Here is a 19,163-nt window from a genome sequence, read left to right on the forward strand (position 1 = left end):
GAATGGACTGACACATCTGGGGGACTCTTGGAATGGTGTCACGACCCTGGAGTTCCTCTCGCCTTTCCTGTGGAGAGCGCCTCCTCTTGAGATGCGACGGGAACGCCGGGAATTCTTTCCCTACGAAACAGGGAAAGGATCCCTCATCTCGAGCTAGGAGGCGGAAACGGGGCTCCCCTGGATGTGTGCGGGACACCACGTGCTTCCTCTCGAGTGGAGACGGGTATGTCGGGGAACTTCTTGAGTTGCAGCAAGGGTGTGAAGGACCCTTTGGAAGTTCCAGTGGTTAGATGTGATTGGCCTCGAGAAGCCTCAGCGGAAATGGGCCTCATCTCGCCTGGAGGGCAAAACCTCCTGGATTTTCTCGAGTTGCGGCAGGTGCTCTCGACTTACGACGGGGACCTCAGGGACCCGCTCTGGTGGCCTCAGGAAAGGCCAGTCCCCATGCGAGTTCCTTGGGGGTGTCTCGGGATTCCTCTCCCGTCGATGCCGGGGCCTAAGACCTTGTGTGGAGTCGGGGCCGGAACCTGAGGATTCCTCTCCAGTGCTGACATGGATCTTGGGGTACTTCTGGAGTCTCCCCAGGGGAGTCAGTCCTCGTCTCGAATGCGGGCATGCACTTGCGCTTTCCTCCAGAGCGGTAGCAGCAGTGTCACGCAGTCCGCCGCGTGGATCAAAGGATCTATGGTTTTCCCTCGAGTCTTTCCCACGAGGCTTTCCCACAGGGCTGTCCCACGTGCACACGTGGTGGGAGTCGATCCTCGGCTTGAACGTCAAGGCAGTGCAGGGAAAACAGGTTCCTCTGGAATGGACTGACACATCTGGGGGACTCTTGGAATGGTGGCACGACCCTGGAGTTCCTCTCGCCTTTCCTGTGGAGAGCGCCTCCTCTTGAGATGCGACGGGAACGCCGGGAATTCTTTCCCTACGAAACAGGGAAAGGATCCCTCATCTCGAGCTAGGAGGCGGAAACGGGGCTCCCCTGGATGTGTGCGGGACCCCACGTGCTTCCTCTCCAGTGGACACGGGTATGTCGGGGAACTTCTTGAGTTGCAGCAAGGGTGTGAAGGACCCTTTGGAAGTTCCAGTGGTTAGATGTGATTGGCCTCGAGAAGCCTCAGCGGAAATGGGCCTCATCTCGCCTGGAGGGCAAAACCTCCTGGATTTTCTCGAGTTGCGGCAGGTGCTCTCGACTTACGACGGGGACCTCAGGGACCCGCTCTGGTGGCCTCAGGAAAGGCCAGTCCCCATGCGAGTTCCTCGGGGGCCTCTCGGGATTCCTCTCCCGTCGATGCCGGGGCCTAAGACCCTGTGTGGAGTCGGGGCCGGAACCTGAGGATTCCTCTCCAGTGCTGACATGGATCTTGGGGTACTTCTGGAGTCTCCCCAGGGGAGTCAGTCCTCGTCTCGAATGCGGGCATGCACTTGCGCTTCCTCCAGAGCGGTAGCAGAAGTGTCACGCAGTCCGCCGCGTGGATCAAAGGATCTATGGTTTTCCCTCGAGTCTTTCCCACGAGGCTTTCCCACGAGGCTTTCCCACAGGGCTGTCCCACGTGCACACGTGGTGGGAGTCGATCCTCGGCTTGAACGTCAAGGCAGTGCAGGGAAAACAGGTTCCTCTGGAATGGACTGACACATCTGGGGGACTCTTGGAATGGTGGCATGACCCTGGAGTTCCTCTCGCCTTTCCTGTGGAGAGCGCCTCCTCTTGAGATGCGACGGGAACGCCGGGAATTCTTTCCCTACGAAACAGGGAAAGGATCCCTCATCTCGAGCTAGGAGGCGGAAACGGGGCTCCCCTGGATGTGTGCGGGACACCACGTGCTTCCTCTCGAGTGCAGACGGGTATGTCGGGGAACTTCTTGAGTTGCAGCAAGGGTGTGAAGGACCCTTTGGAAGTTCCAGTGGTTAGATGTGATTGGCCTCGAGAAGCCTCAGCGGAAATGGGCCTCATCTCGCCTGGAGGGCAAAATCTCCTGGATTTTCTCGAGTTGCGGCAGGTGCTCTCGACTTACGACGGGGACCTCAGGGACCCGCTCTGGTGGCCTCAGGAAAGGCCAGTCCCCATGCGAGTTCCTCGGGGGTGTCTCGGGATTCCTCTCCCGTCGATGCCGGGGCCTAAGACCTTGTGTGGAGTCGGGGCCGGAACCTGAGGATTCCTCTCCAGTGCTGACATGGATCTTGGGGTACTTCTGGAGTCTCCCCAGGGGAGTCAGTCCTCCTCTCGAATGCGGGCATGCACTTGCGCTTTCCTCCAGAGCGGTAGCAGCAGTGTCACGCAGTCCGCCGCGTGGATCAAAGGATCTATGGTTTTCCCTCGAGTCTTTCCCACGAGGCTTTCCCACGAGGCTTTCCCACAGGGCTGTCCCACGTGCACACGTGGTGGGAGTCGATCCTCGGCTTGAACGTCAAGGCAGTGCAGGGAAAACAGGTTGTTCTGGAATGATCTGACACATCTGGGGGACTCTTGGAATGGTGGCATGACCCTGGAGTTCCTCTCGCCTTTCCTGTGGAGAGCGCCTCCTCTTGAGATGCGACGGGAACGCCGGGAATTCTTTCCCTACGAAACAGGGAAAGGATCCCTCATCTCGAGCTAGGAGGCAGAAACGGGGCTCCCCTGGATGTGTGCGGGACACCACGTGCTTCCTCTCGAGTGCAGACGGGTATGTCGGGGAACTTCTTGAGTTGCAGCAAGGGTGTGAAGGACCCTTTGGAAGTTCCAGTGGATAGATGTGATTGGCCTCGAGAAGCCTCAGCGGAAATGGGCCTCATCTCGCCTGGAGGGCAAAACCTCCTGGATTTTCTCGAGTTGCGGCAGGTGCTCTCGACTTACGACGGGGACCTCAGGGACCCGCTCTGGTGGCCTCAGGAAAGGCCAGTCCCCATGCGAGTTCCTCGGGGGCCTCTCGGGATTCCTCTCCCGTCGATGCCGGGGCCTAAGACCTTGTGTGGAGTCGGGGCCGGAACCTGAGGATTCCTCTCCAGTGCTGACATGGATCTTGGGGTACTTCTGGAGTCTCCCCAGGGGAGTCAGTCCTCGTCTCGAATGCGGGCATGCACTTGCGCTTCCTCCAGAGCGGTAGCAGCAGTGTCACGCAGTCCGCCGCGTGGATCAAAGGATCTATGGTTTTCCCTCGAGTCTTTCCCACGAGGCTTTCCCACGAGGCTTTCCCACAGGGCTGTCCCACGTGCACACGTGGTGGGAGTCGATCCTCGGCTTGAACGTCAATGCAGTGCAGGGAAAACAGGTTCCTCTGGAATGGACTGACACATCTGGGGGACTCTTGGAATGGTGGCATGACCCTGGAGTTCCTCTCGCCTTTCCTGTGGAGAGCGCCTCCTCTTGAGATGCGACGGGAACGCCGGGAATTCTTTCCCTACGAAACAGGGAAAGGATCCCTCATCTCGAGCTAGGAGGCGGAAACGGGGCTCCCCTGGATGTGTGCGGGACACCACGTGCTTCCTCTCGAGTGCAGACGGGTATGTCGGGGAACTTCTTGAGTTGCAGAAAGGGTGTGAAGGACCCTTTGGAAGTTCCAGTGGATAGATGTGATTGGCCTCGAGAAGCCTCAGCGGAAATGGGCCTCATCTCGCCTGGAGGGCAAAACCTCCTGGATTTTCTCGAGTTGCGGCAGGTGCTCTCGACTTACGACGGGGACCTCAGGGACCCGCTCTGGTGGCATCAGGAAAGGCCAGTCCCCATGCAAGTTCCTCGGGGGCCTCTCGGGATTCCTCTCCCGTCGATGCCGGGGCCTAAGACCTTGTGTGGAGTCGGGGCCGGAACCTGAGGATTCCTCTCCAGTGCTGACATGGATCTTGGGGTACTTCTGGAGTCTCCCCAGGGGAGTCAGTCCTCGTCTCGAATGCGGCATGCACTTGCGCTTTCCTCCAGAGCGGTAGCAGCAGTGTCACGCAGTCCGCCGCGTGGATCAAAGGATCTATGGTTTTCCCTCGAGTCTTTCCCACGAGGCTTTCCCACGAGGCTTTCCCACAGGGCTGTCCCACGTGCACACGTGGTGGGAGTCGATCCTCGGCTTGAACGTCAAGGCAGTGCAGGGAAAACAGGTTCCTCTGGAATGGACTGACACATCTGGGGGACTCTTGGAATGGTGGCACGACCCTGGAGTTCCTCTCGCCTTTCCTGTGGAGAGCGCCTCCTCTTGAGATGCGACGGGAACGCCGGGAATTCTTTCCCTACGAAACAGGGAAAGGATCCCTCATCTCGAGCTAGGAGGCGGAAACGGGGCTCCCCTGGATGTGTACGGGACCCCACGTACTTCCTCTCGAGTGGAGACGGGTATGGCGGGGAACTTCTTGAGTTGCAGCAAGGGTGTGAAGGACCCTTTGGAAGTTCCAGTGGTTAGATGTGATTGGCCTCGAGAAGCCTCAGCGGAAATGGGCCTCATCTCGCCTGGAGGGCAAAACCTCCTGGATTTTCTCGAGTTGCGGCAGGTGCTCTCGACTTACGACGGGGACCTCAGGGACCCGCTCTGGTGGCCTCAGGAAAGGGCAGTCCCCATGCGAGTTCATCGGGGGCCTCTCGGGATTCCTCTCCCGTCGATGCCGGGGCCTAACACCTTGTGTGGAGTCGGGGCCGGAACCTGAGGATTCCTCTCCAGTGCTGACATGGATCTTGGGGTACTTCTGGAGTCTCCCCAGGGGAGTCAGTCCTCGTCTCGAATGCGGGCATGCACTTGCGCTTTCCTCCAGAGCGGTAGCAGCAGTGTCACGCAGTCCGCCGCGTGGATCAAAGGATCTATGGTTTTCCCTCGAGTCTTTCCCACGAGGCTTTCCCACGAGGCTTTCCCACAGGGCTGTCCCACGTGCACACGTGGTGGGAGTCGATCCTCGGCTTGAACGTCAAGGCAGTGCAGGGAAAACAGGTTCCTCTGGAATGGACTGACACATCTGGGGGACTCTTGGAATGGTGGCACGACCCTGGAGTTCCTCTCGCCTTTCCTGTGGAGAGCGCCTCCTCTTGAGATGCGACGGGAACGCCGGGAATTCTTTCCCTACTAAACAGGGAAAGGATCCCTCATCTCGAGCTAGGAGGCGGAAACGGAGCACCCCTGGATGTGTGCGGGACCCCACGTGCTTCCTCTCGAGTGGAGACGGGTATGTCGGGGAACTTCTTGAGTTGCAGCAACGGTGTGAAGGACCCTTTGGAAGTTCCAGTGGTTAGATATGATTGGCCTCGAGAAGCCTCAGCGGAAATGGGCCTCATCTCGCCTGGAGGGCAAAACCTCCTGGATTTTCTCGAGTTGCGGCAGGTGCTCTCGACTTACGACGGGGACCTCAGGGACCCGCTCTGGTGGCCTCAGGAAAGGCCAGTCCCCATGCGAGTTCCTCGGGGGCCTCTCGGGATTCCTCTCCCGTCGATGCCGGGGCCTAAGACCTTGTGTGGAGTCGGGGCCGGAACCTGAGGATTCCTCTCCAGTGCTGACATGGATCTTGGGGTACTTCTGGAGTCTCCCCAGGGGAGTCAGTCCTCGTCTCGAATGCGGGCATGCACTTGCGCTTTCCTCCAGAGCGGTAGCAGCAGTGTCACGCAGTCCGCCGCGTGGATCAAAGGATCTATGGTTTTCCCTCGAGTCTTTCCCACGAGGCTTTCCCACGAGGCTTTCCCACAGGGCTGTCCCACGTGCACACGTGGTGGGAGTCGATCCTCGGCTTGAACGTCAAGGCAGTGCAGGGAAAACAGGTTCCTCTGGAATGGACTGACACATCTGGGGGACTCTTGGAATGGTGGCACGACCCTGGAGTTCCTCTCGCCTTTCCTGTGGAGAGCGCCTCCTCTTGAGATGCGCCGGGAATGCCGGGAATTCTTTCCCTACGAAACAGGGAAAGGATCCCTCATCTCGAGCTAGGAGGCGGAAACGGGGCTCCCCTGGATGTGTGCGGGACACCACTTGCTTCCTCTCGAGTGCAGATGGGTATGTCGGGGAACTTCTTGAGTTGCAGCAATGGTGTGAAGGACCCTTTGGAATGTCCAGTGGTTAGATGTGATTGGCTTCGAGAAGCCTCAGCGGAAATGGGCCTCATCTCGCCTGGAGGGCAAAACCTCCTGGATTTTCTCGAGTTGCGGCAGGTGCTCTCGACTTACGACGGGGACCTCAGGGACCCGCTCTGGTGGCCTCAGGAAAGGCCAGTCCCCATGCGAGTTCCTCGGGGGCCTCTCGGGATTCTTCTCCCGTCGATGCCGGGGCCTAAGACCTTGTGTGGAGTCGGGGCCGGAACCTGAGGATTCCTCTCCAGTGCTGACATGGATCTTGGGGTACTTCTGGAGTCTCCCCAGGGGAGTCAGTCCTCGTCTCGAATGCGGGCATGCACTTGCGCTTCCTCCAGAGCGGTAGCAGCAGTGTCACGCAGTCCGCCGCGTGGATCAAAGGATCTATGGTTTTCCCTCGAGTCTTTCCCACGAGGCTTTCCACGAGGCTTTCCCACAGGGCTGTCCCACGTGCACACGTGGTGGGAGTTGATCCTCGGCTTGAACGTCAAGGCAGTGCAGGGAAAACAGGTTGTTCTGGAATGGACTGACACATCTGGGGGACTCTTGGAATGGTGTCACGACCCTGGAGTTAGTCTCGCAATTCCTGTGGAGAGCGCCTCCTCTTGAGATGCGACGGGAACGCCGGGAATTCTTTCCCTACGAAACAGGGAAAGGATCCCTCATCTCGAGCTAGGAGGCGGAAACGGGGCTCCCCTGGATGTGTGCGGGACCCCACGTGCTTCCTCTCGAGTGGAGACGGGTATGTCGGGGAACTTCTTGAGTTGCAGCAACGGTGTGAAGGACCCTTTGGAAGTTCCAGTGGTTAGATGTGATTGGCCTCGAGAAGCCTCAGCGGAAATGGGCCTCATCTCGCCTGGAGGGCAAAACCTCCTGGATTTTCTCGAGTTGCGGCAGGTGCTCTCGACTTACGACGGGGACCTCAGGGACCCGCTCTGGTGGCCTCAGGAAAGGCCAGTCCCCATGCGAGTTCCTCGGGGGTGTCTCGGGATTCCTCTCCCGTCGATGCCGGGGCCTAAGACCTTGTGTGGAGTCGGGGCCGGAACCTGAGGATTCCTCTCCAGTGCTGACATGGATCTTGCGGTACTTCTGGAGTCTCCCCAGGGGAGTCAGTCCTTGTCTCGAATGCGGGTATGCACTTGCGCTTTCCTCCAGAGCGGTAGCAGCAGTGTCACGCAGTCCGCCGCGTGGATCAAAGGATCTATGGTTTTCCCTCGAGTCTTTCCCACGAGGCTTTCCCACAAGGCTGTCCCACGTGCACACGTGGTGGGAGTCGATCCTCGGCTTGAACGTCAAGGCAGTGCAGGGAAAACAGGTTCCTCTGGAATGGACTGACACATCTCGGGGACTCTTGGAATGGTGGCACGACCCTGGAGTTCCTCTCGCCTTTCCTGTGGAGAGCGCCTCCTCTTGAGATGCGACGGGAACGCCGGGAATTCTTTCCCTACGAAACAGGGAAAGGATCCCTCATCTCGAGCTAGGAGGCGGAAACGGGGCTCCCCTGGATGTGTGCGGGACCCCACGTGCTTCCTCTCGAGTGCAGATGGGTATGTCGGGGAACTTCTTGAGTTGCAGCAAGGGTGTGAAGGACCCTTTGGAAGTTCCAGTGGTTAGATGTGATTGGCCTCGAGAAGCCTCAGCGGAAATGGGCCTCATCTCGCCTGGAGGGCAAAACCTCCTGGATTTTCTCGAGTTACGGCAGGTGCTCTCGACTTACGACGGGGACCTCAGGGACCCGCTCTGGTGGCCTCAGGAAAGGCCAGTCCCCATGCGAGTTCCTCGGGGGCCTCTCGGGATTCCTCTCCCATCGATGCCGGGGCCTAAGACCTTGTGTGGAGTCGGGGCCGGAACCTGAGGATTCCTCTCCAGTGCTGACATGGATCTTGGGGTACTTCTGGAGTCTCCCCAGGGGAGTCAGTCCTCGTCTCGAATGCGGACATGCACTTGCGCTTCCTCCAGAGCGGTAGCAGCAGTGTCACGCAGTCCGCCGCGTGGATCAAAGGATCTATGGTTTTCCCTTGAGTCTTTCCCACGAGGCTTTCCCACGAGGCTTTCCCACAGGGCTGTCCCACGTGCACACGTGGTGGGAGTCGATCCTCGGCTTGAACGTCAAGGCAGTGCAGGGAAAACAGGTTCCTCTGGAATGGACTGACACATCTGGGGGACTCTTGGAATGGTGTCACGACCCTGGAGTACCTCTCGCCTTTCCTGTGGAGAGCGCCTCCTCTTGAGATGCGACGGGAACGCCGGGAATTCTTTCCCTACGAAACAGGGAAAGGATCCCTCATCTCGAGCTAGGAGGCGGAAACGGGGCTCCCCTGGATGTGTGCGGGACACCACGTGCTTCCTCTCGAGTGCAGACGGGTATGTCGGGGAACTTCTTGAGTTGCAGCAAGGGTGTGAAGGACCCTTTGGAAGTTCCAGTGGTTAGATGTGATTGGCCTCGAGAAGCCTCAGCGGAAATGGGCCTCATCTCGCCTGGAGGGCAAAACCTCCTGGATTTTCTCGAGTTGCGGCAGGTGCTCTCGACTTACGATGGGGACCTCAGGGACCCGCTCTGGTGGCCTCAGGAAAGGCCAGTCCCCATGCGAGTTCCTCGGGGGCCTCTCGGGATTCCTCTCCCGTCGATGCCGGGGCCTACGACCTTGTGTGGAGTCGGGGCCGGAACCTGAGGATTCCTCTCCAGTGCTGACATGGATCTTGGGGTACTTCTGGAGTCTCCCCAGGGGAGTCAGTCCTCGTCTCGAATGCGGGCATGCACTTGCGCTTTCCTCCAGAGCGGTAGCAGCAGTGTCACGCAGTCCGCCGCGTGGATCAAAGGATCTATGGTTTTCCCTCGAGTCTTTCCCACGAGGCTTTCCCACGAGGCTTTCCCACAGGGCTGTCCCACGTGCACACGTGGTGGGAGTCGATCCTCGGCTTGAACGTCAAGGCAGTGCAGGGAAAACAGGTTCCTCTGGAATGGACTGACACATCTGGGGGACTCTTGGAATGGTGTCACGACCCTGGAGTACCTCTCGCCTTTCCTGTGGAGAGCGCCTCCTCTTGAGATGCGACGGGAACGCCGGGAATTCTTTCCCTACGAAACAGGGAAAGGATCCCTCATCTCGAGATAGGAGGCGGAAACGGGGCTCCCATGGATGTGTGCGGGACACCACGTGCTTCCTCTCGAGTGCAGACGGGTATGTCGGGGAACTTCTTGAGTTGCAGCAAGGGTGTGAAGGACCCTTTGGAAGTTCCAGTGGTTAGATGTGATTGGCCTCGAGAAGCCTCAGCGGAAATGGGCCTCATCTCGCCTGGAGGGCAAAACCTCCTGGATTTTCTCGAGTTGCGGCAGGTGCTCTCGACTTACGACGGGGACCTCAGGGACCCGCTCTGGTGGCCTCAGGAAAGGCCAGTCCCCATGCGAGTTCCTCGGGGGCCTCTCGGGATTCCTCTCCCGTCGATGCCGGGGCCTAAGACCCTGTGTGGAGTCGGGGCCGGAACCTGAGGATTCCTCTCCAGTGCTGACATGGATCTTGGGGTACTTCTGGAGTCTCCCCAGGGGAGTCAGTCCTCGTCTCGAATGCGGGCATGCACTTGCGCTTCCTCCAGAGCGGTAGCAGAAGTGTCACGCAGTCCGCCGCGTGGATCAAAGGATCTATGGTTTTCCCTCGAGTCTTTCCCACGAGGCTTTCCCACGAGGCTTTCCCACAGGGCTGTCCCACGTGCACACGTGGTGGGAGTCGATCCTCGGCTTGAACGTCAAGGCAGTGCAGGGAAAACAGGTTCCTCTGGAATGGACTGACACATCTGGGGGACTCTTGGAATGGTGGCACGACCCTGGAGTTCCTCTCGCCTTTCCTGTGGAGAGCGCCTCCTCTTGAGATGCGCCGGGAACGCCGGGAATTCTTTCCCTACGAAACAGGGAAAGGATCCCTCATCTCGAGCTAGGAGGCGGAAACGGAGCACCCCTGGATGTGTGAGGAACCCCACGTGCTTCCTCTCGAGTGGAGACGGGTATGTCGGGGAACTTCTTGAGTTGCAGCAACGGTGTGAAGGACCCTTTGGAAGTTCCAGTGGTTAGATGTGATTGGCCTCGAGAAGCCTCAGCGGAAATGGGCCTCATCTCGCCTGGAGGGCAAAACCTCCTGGATTTTCTCGAGTTGCGGCAGGTGCTCTCGACTTACGACGGGGACCTCAGGGACCCGCTCTGGTGGCCTCAGGAAAGGCCAGTCCCCATGCGAGTTCCTCGGGGGCCTCTCGGGATTCCTCTCCCGTCGATGCCGGGGCCTAAGACCTTGTGTGGAGTCGGGGCCGGAACCTGAGGATTCCTCTCCAGTGCTGACATGGATCTTGGGGTACTTCTGGAGTCTCCCCAGGGGAGTCAGTCCTCGTCTCGAATGCGGGCATGCACTTGCGCTTCCTCCAGAGCGGTAGCAGCAGTGTCACGCAGTCCGCCGCGTGGATCAAAGGATCTATGGTTTTCCCTCGAGTCTTTCCCACGAGGCTTTCCCACGAGGCTTTCCCACAGGGCTGTCCCACGTGCACACGTGGTGGGAGTTGATCCTCGGCTTGAACGTCAAGGCAGTGCAGGGAAACCAAGTTCCTCTGGAATGGACTGACACATCTGGGGGACTCTTGGAATGGTGTCACGACCCTGGAGTTCCTCTCGCCTTTCCTGTGGAGAGCGCCTCCTCTTGAGATGCGACGGGAACGCCGGGAATTCTTTCCCTACGAAACAGGGAAAGGATCCCTCATCTCGAGCTAGGAGGCGGAAACGGGGCTCCCCTGGATGTGTGCGTGACCCCACGTGCTTCCTCTCGAGTGGAGACGGGTATGTCGGGGAACTTCTTGAGTTGCAGCAAGGGTGTGAAGGACCCTTTGGAAGTTCCAGTGGTTAGATGTGATTGGCCTCGAGAAGCCTCAGCGGAAATGGGCCTCATCTCGCCTGGAGGGCAAAACCTCCTGGATTTTCTCGAGTTGCGGCAGGTGCTCTCGACTTACGACGGGGACCTCAGGGACCCGCTCTGGTGGCCTCAGGAAAGGCCAGTCCCCATGCGAGTTCCTCGGGGGTGTCTCGGGATTCCTCTCCCGTCGATGCCGGGGCCTAAGACCTTGTGTGGAGTCGGGGCCGGAACCTGAGGATTCCTCTCCAGTGCTGACATGGATCTTGGGGTACTTCTGGAGTCTCCCCAGAGGAGTCAGTCCTTGTCTCGAATGCGGGCATGCACTTGCGCTTTCCTCCAGAGCGGTAGCAGAAGTGTCACGCAGTCCGCCGCGTGGATCAAAGGATCTATGGTTTTCCCTCGAGTCTTTCCCACGAGGCTTTCCCACAGGGCTGTCCCACGTGCACACGTGGTGGGAGTCGATCCTCGGCTTGAACGTCAAGGCAGTGCAGGGAAAACAGGTTCCTCTGGAATGGACTGACACATCTGGGGGACTCTTGGAATGGTGGCACGACCCTGGAGTTCCTCTCGCCTTTCCTGTGGAGAGCGCCTCCTCTTGAGATGCGACGGGAACGCCGGGAATTCTTTCCCTACGAAACAGGGAAAGGATCCCTCATCTCGAGCTAGGAGGCGGAAACGGGGCTCCCCTGGATGTGTGCGGGACTCCACCTGCTTCCTCTCGAGTGGAGACGGGTATGTCGGGGAACTTCTTGAGTTGCAGCAACGGTGTGAAGGACCCTTTGGAAGTTCCAGTGGTTAGATGTGATTGGCCTCGAGAAGCCTCAGCGGAAATGGGCCTCATCTCGCCTGGAGGGCAAAACCTCCTGGATTTTCTCGAGTTGCGGCAGGTGCTCTCGACTTACGACGGGGACCTCAGGGAACCGCTCTGGTGGCCTCAGGAAAGGCCAGTCCCCATGCGAGTTCCTCGGGGGCCTCTCGGGATTCCTCTCCCATCGATGACGGGGCCTAAGACCTTGTGTGGAGTCGGGGCCGGAACCTGAGGTTTCCTCTCCAGTGCTGACATGGATCTTGGGGTACTTCTGGAGTCTCCCCAGGGGAGTCAGTCCTCGTCTCGAATGCGGGCATGCACTTGCGCTTTCCTCCAGAGCGGTAGCAGCAGTGTCACGCAGTCCGCCGCGTGGATCAAAGGATCTATGGTTTTCCCTCGAGTCTTTCCCACGAGGCTTTCCCACGAGGCTTTCCCACAGGGCTGTCCCACGTGCACACGTGGTGGGAGTCGATCCTCGGCTTGAACGTCAAGGCAGTGCAGGGAAAACAGGTTCCTCTGGAATGGACTGACACATCTGGGGGACTCTTGGAATGGTGGCATGACCCTGGAGTTCCTCTCGCCTTTCCTGTGGAGAGCGCCTCCTCTTGAGATGCGACGGGAACGCCGGGAATTCTTTCCCTACGAAACAGGGAAAGGATCCCTCATCTCGAGCTAGGAGGCGGAAACGGGGCTCCCCTGGATGTGTGCGGGACACCACGTGCTTCCTCTCGAGTGCAGACGGGTATGTCGGGGAACTTCTTGAGTTGCAGCAAGGGTGTGAAGGACCCTTTGGAAGTTCCAGTGGTTAGATGTGATTGGCCTCGAGAAGCCTCAGCGGAAATGGGCCTCATCTCGCCTGGAGGGCAAAACCTCCTGGATTTTCTCGAGTTACGGCAGGTGCTCTCGACTTACGACGGGGACCTCAGGGACCCGCTCTGGTGGCCTCAGGAAAGGCCAGTCCCCATGCGAGTTCCTCGGGGGCCTCTCGGGATTCCTCTCCCATCGATACCGGGGCCTAAGGCCTTGTGTGGAGTCGGGGCCGGAACCTGAGGATTCCTCTCCAGTGCTGACATGGATCTTGGGGTACTTCTGGAGTCTCCCCAGGGGAGTCAGTCCTCGTCTCGAATGCGGGCATGCACTTGCGCTTCCTCCACAGCGGTAGCAGCAGTGTCACGCAGTCCGCCGCGTGGATCAAAGGATCTATGGTTTTCCCTCGAGTCTTTCCCACGAGGCTTTCCCACGAGGCTTTCCCACAGGGCTGTCCCACGTGCACACGTGGTGGGAGTCGATCCTCGGCTTGAACGTCAAGGCAGTGCAGGGAAAACAGGTTCCTCTGGAATGGACTGACACATCTGGGGGACTCTTGGAATGGTGTCACGACCCTGGAGTACCTCTCGCCTTTCCTGTGGAGAGCGCCTCCTCTTGAGATGCGACGGGAACGCCGGGAATTCTTTCCCTACGAAACAGGGAAAGGATCCCTCATCTCGAGATAGGAGGCGGAAACGGGGCTCCCCTGGATGTGTGCGGGACACCACGTGCTTCCTCTCGAGTGCAGACGGGTATGTCGGGGAACTTCTTGAGTTGCAGCAAGGGTGTGAAGGACCCTTTGGAAGTTCCAGTGGTTAGATGTGATTGGCCTCGAGAAGCCTCAGCGGAAATGGGCCTCATCTCGCCTGGAGGGCAAAACCTCCTGGATTTTCTCGAGTTGCGGCAGGTGCTCTCGACTTACGACGGGGACCTCAGGGACCCGCTCTGGTGGCCTCAGGAAAGGCCAGTCCCCATGCGAGTTCCTCGGGGGCCTCTCGGGATTCCTCTCCCGTCGATGCCGGGGCCTAAGACCCTGTGTGGAGTCGGGGCCGGAACCTGAGGATTCCTCTCCAGTGCTGACATGGATCTTGGGGTACTTCTGGAGTCTCCCCAGGGGAGTCAGTCCTCGTCTCGAATGCGGGCATGCACTTGCGCTTCCTCCACAGCGGTAGCAGCAGTGTCACGCAGTCCGCCGCGTGGATCAAAGGATCTATGGTTTTCCCTCGAGTCTTTCCCACGAGGCTTTCCCACGAGGCTTTCCCACAGGGCTGTCCCACGTGCACACGTGGTGGGAGTCGATCCTCGGCTTGAACGTCAAGGCAGTGCAGGGAAAACAGGTTCCTCTGGAATGGACTGACACATCTGGGGGACTCTTGGAATGGTGTCACGACCCTGGAGTACCTCTCGCCTTTCCTGTGGAGAGCGCCTCCTCTTGAGATGCGACGGGAACGCCGGGAATTCTTTCCCTACGAAACAGGGAAAGGATCCCTCATCTCGAGCTAGGAGGCGGAAACGGGGCTCCCCTGGATGTGTGCGTGACCCCACGTGCTTCCTCTCGAGTGGAGACGGGTATGTCGGGGAACTTCTTGAGTTGCAGCAAGGGTGTGAAGGACCCTTTGGAAGTTCCAGTGGTTAGATGTGATTGGCCTCGAGAAGCCTCAGCGGAAATGGGCCTCATCTCGCCTGGAGGGCAAAACCTCCTGGATTTTCTCGAGTTGCGGCAGGTGCTCTCGACTTACGACGGGGACCTCAGGGACCCGCTCTGGTGGCCTCAGGAAAGGCCAGTCCCCATGCGAGTTCCTCGGGGGTGTCTCGGGATTCCTCTCCCGTCGATGCCGGGGCCTAAGACCTTGTGTGGAGTCGGGGCCGGAACCTGAGGATTCCTCTCCAGTGCTGACATGGATCTTGGGGTACTTCTGGAGTCTCCCCAGAGGAGTCAGTCCTTGTCTCGAATGCGGGCATGCACTTGCGCTTTCCTCCAGAGCGGTAGCAGAAGTGTCACGCAGTCCGCCGCGTGGATCAAAGGATCTATGGTTTTCCCTCGAGTCTTTCCCACGAGGCTTTCCCACAGGGCTGTCCCACGTGCACACGTGGTGGGAGTCGATCCTCGGCTTGAACGTCAAGGCAGTGCAGGGAAAACAGGTTCCTCTGGAATGGACTGACACATCTGGGGGACTCTTGGAATGGTGGCATGACCCTGGAGTTCCTCTCGCCTTTCCTGTGGAGAGCGCCTCCTCTTGAGATGCGACGGGAACGCCGGGAATTCTTTCCCTACGAAACAGGGAAAGGATCCCTCATCTCGAGCTAGGAGGCGGAAACGGGGCTCCCCTGGATGTGTGCGGGACACCACGTGCTTCCTCTCGAGTGCAGACGGGTATGTCGGGGAACTTCTTGAGTTGCAGCAAGGGTGTGAAGGACCCTTTGGAAGTTCCAGTGGTTAGATGTGATTGGCCTCGAGAAGCCTCAGCGGAAATGGGCCTCATCTCGCCTGGAGGGCAAAACCTCCTGGATTTTCTCGAGTTGCGGCAGGTGCTCTCGGCTTACGACGGGGACCTCAGGGACCCGCTCTGGTGGCCTCAGGAAAGGCCAGTCCCCATGCGACTTCCTCGGGGGCCTCTCGGGATTCCTCTCCCGTCGATGCCGGGGCCTAAGACCTTGTGTGGAGTCGGGGCCGGAACCTGAGGATTCCTCTCCAGTGCTGACATGGATCTTGGGGTACTTCTGGAGTCTCCCCAGGGGAGTCAGTCCTCGTCTCGAATGCGGGCATGCACTTGCGCTTTCCTCCAGCGCGGTAGCAGCAGTGTCACGCAGTCCGCCTCGTGGATCAAAGGATCTATGGTTTTCCCTCGAGTCTTTCCCACGAGGCTTTCCCACGAGGCTTTCCCACAGGGCTGTCCCACGTGCACACGTGTTGGGAGTCGATCCTCGGCTTGAACGTCAAGGCAGTGCAGGGAAAACAGGTTCCTCTGGAAGGGACTGACACATCTGGGGGACTCTTGGAATGGTGGCACGACCCTGGAGTTCCTCTCGCCTTTCCTGTGGAGAGCGCCTCCTCTTGAGATGCGACGGGAACGCCGGGAATTCTTTCCCTACGAAACAGGGAAAGGATCCCTCATCTCGAGCTAGGAGGCGGAAACGGAGCACCCCTGGATGTGTGCGGGACCCCACGTGCTTCCTCTCGAGTGGAGACGGGTATGTCGGGGAACTTCTTGAGTTGCAGCAACGGTGTGAAGGACCCTTTGGAAGTTCCAGTGGTTAGATGTGATTGGCCTCGAGAAGCCTCAGCGGAAATGGGCCTCATCTCGCCTGGAGGGCAAAACCTCCTGGATTTTCTCGAGTTACGGCAGGTGCTCTCGACATACGACGGGGACCTCGGGGACCCGCTCTGGTGGCCTCAGGAAAGGCCAGTCCCCATTCGAGTTCCTCGGGGGCCTCTCGGGATTCCTCTCCCGTCGATGCCGGGGCCTAAGACCTTGTGTGGAGTCGGGGCCGGAACCTGAGGATTCCTCTCCAGTGCTGACATGGATCTTGGGGTACTTCTGGAGTCTCCCCAGGGGAGTCAGTCCTCGTCTCGAATGCGGGCATGCACTTGCGCTTTCCTCCAGAGCGGTAGCAGCAGTGTCACGCAGTCCGCCGCGTGGATCAAAGGATCTATGGTTTTCCCTCGAGTCTTTCCCACGAGGCTTTCCCACGAGGCTTTCCCACAGGGCTGTCCCACGTGCACACGTGTTGGGAGTCGATCCTCGGCTTGAACGTCAAGGCAGTGCAGGGAAAACAGGTTCCTCTGGAATGGACTGACACATCTGGGGGACTCTTGGAATGGTGGCACGACCCTGGAGTTCCTCTCGCCTTTCCTGTGGAGAGCGCCTCCTCTTGAGATGCGACGGGAACGCCGGGAATTCTTTCCCTACGAAACAGGGAAAGGATCCCTCATCTCGAGCTAGGAGGCGGAAACGGGGCTCCCCTGGATGTGTGCGGGACACCACGTGCTTCCTCTCGAGTGCAGACGGGTATGTCGGGGAACTTCTAGAGTTGCAGCAAGGGTGTGAAGGACCCTTTGGAAGTTCCAGTGGTTAGATGTGATTGGCCTCGAGAAGCCTCAGCGGAAATGGGCCTCATCTCGCCTGGAGGGCAAAACCTCCTGGATTTTCTCGAGTTGCGGCAGGTGCTCTCGACTTACGACGGGGACCTCAGGGACCCGCTCTGGTGGCCTCAGGAAAGGCCAGTCCCCATGCGAGTTCATCGGGGGCCTCTCGGGATTCCTCTCCCGTCGATGCCGGGGCCTAAGACCTTGTGTGGAGTCGGGGCCGGAACCTGAGGATTCCTCTCCAGTGCTGACATGGATCTTGGGGTACTTCTGGAGTCTCCCCAGGGGAGTCAGTCCTCGTCTCGAATGCGGACATGCACTTGTGCTTTCCTCCAGAGCGGTAGCAGCAGTGTCACGCAGTCCGCCGCGTGGATCAAAGGATCTATGGTTTTCACTCGAGTCTTTCCCACGAGGCTTTCCCACGAGGCTTTCCCACAGGGCTGTCCCACGTGCACACGTGGTGGGAGTCGATCCTCGGCTTGAACGTCAAGGCAGTGCAGGGAAAACAGGTTCCTCTGGAATGGACTGACACATCTGGGGGACTCTTGGAATGGTAGCAAGACCCTGGAGTTCCTCTCGCCTTTCCTGTGGAGAGCGCCTCCTCTTGAGATGCGACGGGAACGCCGGGAATTCTTTCCCTACGAAACAGGGAAAGGATCCCTCATCTCGAGCTAGGAGGCGGAAACGGGGCTCCCCTGGATGTGTGCGGGACCCCACGTACTTCCTCTCGAGTGCAGACGGGTATGTCGGGGAACTTCTTGAGTTGCAGCAAGGGTGTGAAGGACCCTTTGGAAGTTCCAGTGGTTAGATGTGATTGGCCTCGAGAAGCCTCAGCGGAAATGGGCCTCATCTCGCCTGGAGGGCAAAACCTCCTGGATTTTCTCGAGTTGCGGCAGGTGCTCTCGACTTACGACGGGGACCTCGGGGACCCGCTCTGGTGGCCTCAGGAAAGGGCAGTCCCCATGCGAGTTCCTCGGGGGCCTCTCGGGATTCCTCTCCCGTCGAGGCCGGGGCCTAACACCTTGTGTGGAGTCGGGGCCGGAACCTGAGGATTCCTCTCCAGTGCTGACATGGATCTTGGGGTACTTCTGGAGTCTCCCCAGGGGAGTCAGTCCTCGTCTCGAATGCGGGCATGCACTTGCGCTTTCCTCCAGAGCGGTAGCAGCAGTGTCACGCAGTCCGCCGCGTGGATCAAAGGATCTATGGTTTTCCCTCGAGTCTTTCCCACGAGGCTTTCCCACGAGGCTTTCCCACAGGGCTGTCCCACGTGCACACGTGGTGGGAGTCGATCCTCGGCTTGAACGTCAAGGCAGTGCAGGGAAAACAGGTTCCTCTGGAATGGACTGACACATCTGGGGGACTCTTTGAATGGTGTCACGACCCTGGAGTTCCTCTCGCCTTTCCTGTGGAGAGCGTCTCCTCTTGAGATGCGACGGGAACGCCGGGAATTCTTTCCCTACGAAACAGGGAAAGGATCCCTCATCTCGAGCTAGGAGGCGGAAACGGAGCACCCCTGGATGTGTGCGGGACCCCACGTGCTTCCTCTCGAGTGGAGACGGGTATGCCGGGGAACTTCTTGAGTTGCAGCAACGGTGTGAAGGACCCTTTGGAAGTTCCAGTGGTTAGATATGATTGGCCTCGAGAAGCCTCAGCGGAAATGGGCCTCATCTCGCCTGGAGGGCAAAACCTCCTGGATTTTCTCGAGTTGCGGCAGGTGCTCTCGACTTACGACGGGGACCTCAGGGACCCGCTCTGGTGGCCTCAGGAAAGGCCAGTCCCCATGCGAGTTCCTCGGGGGCCTCTCGGGATTCCTCTCCCGTCGATGCCGGGGCCTAAGACCTTGTGTGGAGTCGGGGCCGGAACCTGAGGATTCCTCTCCAGTGCTGACATGGATCTTGGGGTACTTCTGGAGTCTCCCCAGGGGAGTCAGTCCTCGTCTCGAATGCGGGCATGCACTTGTGCTTTCCTCCAGAGCGGTAGCAGCAGTGTCACGCAGTCCGCCGCGTGGATCAAAGGATCTATGGTTTTCCCTCGAGTCTTTCCCACGAGGCTTTCCCACGAGGCTTTCCCACAGGGCTGTCCCACGTGCACACGTGGTGGGAGTCGATCCTCGACTTGAACGTCAAGGCAGTGCAGGGAAAACAGGTTCCTCTGGAATGGACTGACACATCTGGGGGACTCTTGGAATGGTGGCACGACCCTGGAGTTCTTCTCGCCTTTCCTGTGGAGAGCGCCTCCTCTTGAGATGCGCCGGGAATGCCGGGAATTCTTTCCCTACGAAAAAGGGAAAGGATCCCTCATCTCGAGCTAGGAGGCGGAAACGGGGCTCCCCTGGATGTGTGCGGGACACCACTTGCTTCCTCTCGAGTGCAGACGGGTATGTCGGGGAACTTCTTGAGTTGCAGCAATGGTGTGAAGGACCCTTTGGAATGTCCAGTGGTTAGATGTGATTGGCTTCGAGAAGCCTCAGCGGAAATGGGCCTCATCTCGCCTGGAGGGCAAAACCTCCTGGATTTTCTCGAGTTGCGGCAGGTGCTCTCGACTTACGACGGGGACCTCAGGGAC

The sequence above is a fragment of the Ovis canadensis genome, chromosome 20 (genome assembly GCF_042477335.2).
Source record: "Ovis canadensis isolate MfBH-ARS-UI-01 breed Bighorn chromosome 20, ARS-UI_OviCan_v2, whole genome shotgun sequence".
NCBI lineage: Eukaryota > Metazoa > Chordata > Mammalia > Artiodactyla > Bovidae > Ovis > Ovis canadensis.